The sequence below is a fragment of the Heterocephalus glaber genome, unplaced genomic scaffold, assembly GCF_053883595.1.
Source record: "Heterocephalus glaber isolate CG9 unplaced genomic scaffold, H.glaber_assembly_v1.0 deba00001481, whole genome shotgun sequence".
NCBI lineage: Eukaryota > Metazoa > Chordata > Mammalia > Rodentia > Bathyergidae > Heterocephalus > Heterocephalus glaber.
In genome coordinates this window covers 45609083-45615082 of record NW_028258317.1, presented here as the reverse complement: position 1 = coordinate 45615082, position 6000 = coordinate 45609083, and the positions used below count along the sequence as shown (strand labels likewise).

At 39.7% G+C, this 6000-nt stretch overlaps 1 protein-coding gene across 7 annotated transcripts in view; it reads left to right on the top strand.

Moving 5' to 3' along the window:
• The first annotated feature begins 260 nt into the window (after positions 1-260).
• Positions 261-6000, top strand: part of Mlana (melan-A) — a 125692-nt gene continuing 119952 nt past the window's right edge. For 2 of the 7 annotated variants that reach the window (XM_087183983.1, XM_087183981.1), the window contains exon 1: positions 638-749. The gene's annotated coding sequence lies outside the window, so the exon portion shown is untranslated. Of the gene's footprint in view, positions 282-628; positions 750-6000 lie in introns of those variants that run through there. The other 5 variants (XM_087183987.1, XM_087183985.1, XM_087183982.1 and 2 more) reach the window with 4 other exon arrangements.

The following is a 6000-nucleotide window of genomic DNA, read 5'->3' as shown; positions in this document are numbered from 1 at the left end:
ATGAAGTGAGGAACATAAGAGGGTGTCCCAGAAATAGGGAAACAGAGATCTCCAGAAGCAGCATTGAGTAAGGCCTGTGGCTAAAATAGACTGAGCCAGGGGGCAGTGGGAGAGGTCAATGATAGTAGGAGGCAGGGGCAGCACAGGGAGGGCCTTCCAGTCATACCAAGAACTTCAGAGTGGTTTTGAGCAGTGAAAGGTCATGTTCTAAATAATGTTTCGTAAGATCACTCAGAGTCTCAATCCCAGCCAGAGCAGCTCAGAGACCATACTTGAATCATGTAAGCTCATAAACTTTGCTAATATTTGCCTTATGAAATATGGTGAAGCCACTTTGATCTGTAGTTTTATTTGGGAAGAAGCCCACAAGCCAGGCATGGTAGTGCACGCCTGTAATCTCAGCACTCCAGAGGCTGAGAGAGGAGGATTGTGAGCCTGGGCTACTGATATGGCTTGTGTTTAGATGCCCCCCCCCCCGCCCCCACCAAAAGCCTCATGTGAATGAAGGTGGCTGGATCTAGAGTGTGTGACTCTGGAATTGATTCATGGTGCTAGGCTCAAGGGCACTAGGATTAAGAGTGTGAGTGCTGCCCGCCCTAAGTAGTCTGGATAAGATAAAAGGAGCAGGGGGATGCTGTTACAGTCCCTTGTTGCTTTTGCTGTCTTCTGCTGCCATGGACTGTTTCTCCTCTGCCTTGTGCCACGCTGCCTTGGAACCAGCCAATTATGGACTGAAACTTCTACAAACTGTGAGCTAAATAACTTTCCTCCTTTAACTTTGGGTGTTGGCTATTTTGTCTCAGCAATGAAAGAAAAGTAAGACAGCTACATAGCCAAACCTGTCTTTAAATAAGTAGATAAGAAAGAAAGACTGCAGAGATTTGAATTGCGGACTCTAGCTCCCACTTTCCAAATTTCTGAGGAGATGAAATGGCTGTGAGGGCTTTGACTGCCCCATCTGGTGAGCTATTGATCACTCAGGTTCATCATCTGACTTGTCAGACCGCTGTTTTTTGCATGTTCCCTCAAGACAAAGTGAGAGCTACACTAACCAACAGGCACAGAGAGGCCCCATCCAGGATTCCAGGAGACTAAGGCAGGAGGATTGCAAGTTCAAGTCCATCCTAGGCAATTTAGCAACTTAGCAAGACCCTGTCTCAAAATTAAAAATGGTCTGAGGATGTATCTCTATGCGAAGGCCTTAGGTTCAATCCCCAGTACTACAGACCTTCAACAAACAAAAACATTCAAGTAGAATTGAGAATCGAATATAATCAACTTTTTAACTGATACAAAAATAAAGTAATGATAATTAAATAATTATAACAATTAAGACTCAAAATGAAATGGAGATGTAGCTCAGTGGTAAGACCCTTGCCTAGCAAGCACAAGCTGTGGAATTTAATCACCAGTCCAGCAAAAATATTTAAATTTTTTTAAATGGCAAGGACTCTAATCAAAAAAGAAGTAAAAGCTGTCAAAAAGGGAAAATTCCTATCTATACTTCTAAACAGTCACACACAGACACAAAATCAAGTGAAACACTAGGGTTATAATTTTAAAATTAAAAAACAAGAGGATAATGTATTTTCTGTGTGTGTGTGTGTGTATGTGTGTATGGGTGTGTTTGTATGTGTAAAAATCAGGAAGAAATCTACAAATGCCTTAATATAAAAAGGTAAGAACCATTCATTCTTAGTATCAAAAGAATATATATGAGAATATGAACCATTTTAACTTGTCACACTGAAAAAGTTATTTTTTAATTATAATAAACAATGGTTAGGAAGAGTTTAATTAATAGGCACTTTTGTATGATGCTGGAATGACTTTCCTGGAAAGCAATTATGTAAGATGTACCAAGAGCCTTAAAAGAATTCACAATTTTTGATGTAATTTCATATATAAGAATTTATCAAAGATGTGATTTAAAAAGAAAAATGCAAAAGGATGCTCATCTGTAAAAGGCTGTGCCATACAGCATATAGAAAGCAGGTGACACAGGTGGTGAAAGAGTTTACTGATAGACAAGGGATCCAGGAAAGACAAGAGTTTATTCAGATCACTGAATACACTGTCAATGGGGACATCAGTCTGCAATTTTGAGCCCAGTCTGGGCAACGTAGAGAGACTCTGTCTCAAAAATTAAAAAATAAAGCCAGTGTGGTAGTACAAGCCTATAATCCTAGCACTCTGGGAGGCTGAGGCAGGGGAATCAGAAGTTCAAGCTTAGCCTGGACAATTAGCAACTTAGTGAGACCCTATCTCAGAATTTAAAATAACAGATGGATGTAGCTTAGCGCAAATCCCCAGTACTGCAAATAAATAAATTAATATTAAATTTTAATTTTTTAAAAAAGCTAGGGATATAGCTCAGTGTGAAGTCTTTGGGTTCAATAACCAGTACAAAAAAAAAGTGCAAACAATTTTGACATAGAAGGAAAAATGAAAGTGAATTATAGTACATTCAGAATTTGGAACATATAGTATTAAATACAACTTTACCAAAGTCTATCTAATACTGTAGGGGAAGTGTTCACATTACAAATACTAAGGGAAAGAATAAATGTATCAAATTAAATCCATGAGAGTCTACTTTATGAATCATAAATCAGTGAAAGGAAATACACAGAACAGTAACGGTGATTATCTCTGGGTGATTTTTTCCCCTTTCTATTCATTTCTCTATTTTCCACGTTTTTGTTTTTGTTTTTTTACCATGAGTTTAGCATTCTCTTACAACCCATGGGCTTGTGGTCAGGCTCCAGGAGCCTACAATGCTCTTGCCTGTGGAGCACTGTCATTTTAGTCCTTAGGAAGACAGTTTATAAATTAAATCCAACGTGGATATGATCCAACAGAGGAATACAATGTCAAAAAGCTTATCCCAGAGCTATATTTCTCAAGCACTTTTTTGTGTGTGTGGTGTTGGGGATCAAACCCAGGGCTTCACACATGCTAGGCAAGCATTCTATCACTGAGCTACAACCTCAGCCCTGAGCACATGCCTAGACTAAAAGTGAAGATTAAATAATTTATCAATTGTTAAACCGATTTTAAAAAGAACTGGGAAATTTTTCACTTTATTATTCTATAAATTTAGCCTGCAACATGAGGGAAGAATTGGTGCATATACTTTTAAATGGCTTTGCATTCTGAATTCTGAATTTTTCTTTCCCTTCTGGAAACCTGGAAGTTTCTAGGACTTTACTTCAGGGTCACACACCCAGAGCTTTGTTTACATTTCTCCACTGGGCTGCTGGGGCAGGTGACTTAGGACAAAGGGTGTGACTCAGCAGTGTGGGGGCTGGGGAAGCTGACTCCAGTGAGTTTGCCCCATGCTGTCTACTAAAACATTCCTGAACCTGTTCATGGGCAGAGAGAACTCAGTGCCCTGATGAGAGACTCATATCTTCCCCACCCCACTGTAATGAGCACCATGAACCCCACTGGTCAGCCCTGTCATGGACAGGCATGTGAGCTGTGACCTTCTTAAGGTCCTTGCTAGCCCAAAATAGCCTCTGCAGCTGCTGCTTTTGCAAGATACTTAAAGGAGAAAAGAGACAACAGTGGATCTTATATGAAATTGATAAGTCTCAAAATATGATCTGAGGACCACATAACAAGAGAATCACCTGGCAACGTGCTAAAAATCACCTTCCTATGTCCCAACCTCTTATTGCATCAGACTTTCTGCAGGTAGTGCCCTATAACCTGTGAATTCTACGTAGGCTAAAATAGTAAGCCATGGTGTCATAAAAGGCCTGTAGACAGTTAGTTAAAAATATTATAGGCAGTCAGGTGGGGCTGGGCCCTTGGAAGAAGTCAGTACAGATGATAAGAACACATCTCATCTGGAGGTGCGCTCATTGAAGGCCAGGCTTCAAGGAGAATTGACTACACCTACATGCTTTCCCTAGGGATGAACAGCCACGATTAATATTCTAGATAGACATCAGTCACTGTGGGTGAGAAACCAAAACATCCTTAGCCCATTCCTTTCCAGAAAATCCTTGTTCCTTCCACGTATGCTTGCTACATGACTTGCTTCTGCATTTGATCTCCATTTAATCAATATTATCTAAACAACTATACTATTATAATCTTATTGGTTAACCATAGTTTTGTCCCACTTTATACCCCCTTGTGATTTTTCCATTGGATCAATATTACCTAAGCAACCATACTTGTAATCTTATTAGTTGACTACGGTTTTTTCCTATCTTATACCTGTCTTACCTTGTGGTTTCGCTCTATAAGACTCCCTTCAGAATCCAGGTTGACAGGCAACCCACTTTCCAGGCCCGCTTCTGTCTCTTTTAGACAAAGGCCATCTTTCAATAAATTCTTCCTACTCTTAACCTCCACTGTTCCTAGCATTCATTCTTTGATTTTAAAAAATGCAAACGCAGTGTGTTGGACATCTAGCAGGTTGGGAGAGATAATATTTCCTTTATATTATTTAGAGGTCCATGTATCATACATCGTATATCACACATGTCCAAGAAGACACAGAGACCAACTGTTATGGTTCCTGGGCCAAATGTGCCCTCCTTCAGCTTTATGAATGGCAGCTCTGTATTACCATCTTCTTCCTTCCTGCCCATCTTCCCCCACCCCTCGGAGAACTATTTAAAGCAATAGTAGCTAGTGTAGGCTCTATACACAAACTGCTTTGGTCTGTTTTGCTCTATCACTAACCTGTTGTATGACTTCTGGTATGCCTCAGTCTCACCATCTAAGAAGTAGGGCCAGTGTGGTTGTTGTAAGACCCCAGACCAAAAGACCTGGTGAACTCTCAAGATGTATCTCTTTTGAGGTTGATACCTTTATTACAGATAGCTAAGTTAGATAGAAATATTGTAGGTAGTCAGATAGGGCTATGTCCTTGAAAGAGTCAGGACAAAGGTGAAAGAAACACATCTCAGCTATGGCCAGAGACCAGACCTCAAGATAAAGATGAAGTGACCAGGCCTCCATACTTCCTCAAAAGACAAACTCTGGGCCTAATGAAGCCTAGATAGACATCAGTCACCCCAGGGGGTGACCAAGACCTCTGACCCATCGTTTCCTAAAAAACGGTCTTTGTTCTTTCCATGCACCCTTGTTACATGACTTGTTTCCCCATTGGATTGCTATTACCTAAGGGACTCCAGTTGTAACTTTATTAGTTAATCATAGCTGTAACCCATGTCGTACCCATGTGGGTTTTGCTCTATAAAACTTCCCTATAAAGTGGGGTTCCCTTCTGTCTCTCAAGAGCTATCTTCTCAATAAATATCTTCCTACTCTTAACTTCTGTTGTTTGTAGAACTCATTCTTCTATTTTTAGAGAACATAAACTCAGTGTATCAGACATCTAACAGGGTGGGAGATATTATATTTTCATATTTCATCTCCTGTATCATCTTCATCTGCATGTATTAGGAAACTGGGAAGATAACATCTTCCAAATTCTCCAGCCCTCTGAATTTGGCTAGGTAGTTAAAAAGAGATAGATAACGCTTGCCTAAGTTCCTTTGGTGGGGGTGGGGTGGGGTGGGGGGCTAAGTTCTTCAGTAGCAACTTAATTTAAAATTATTGAAAGGCAACTTACAACAAAAGCCTGAGGGAAACAACTTATATCATTGCAGTAATTATTTAATTGTCAAATCTTTCTTGCTACTTCATTTTCTCTTCTCCTGGAAATACATTCAAATCCTTATAAGAACATATCTGTTTATTACTACCCTCTTGGTGAGAGGCCTTGTAAATAAAAAACCTGTTTTTCTCATCTCGTGTCATAGTTTCCTTTAGCAATCAATGAGCAAAGAGCCAGAAGTACCAAAAAATAGATTTGGGTTTTCTTGGTTTTTTTAAAATGAAGAAGTATTCACAATAGGATTCAGCCTTTAAAAGGAATGAAGTATTGACACTGCATAAGGGGGATGAGCCTAAAAACATGCTAAATACATATAAAAAGCCAGCAAAAGTTCATCTATTTGCTGACTGCTCATATGA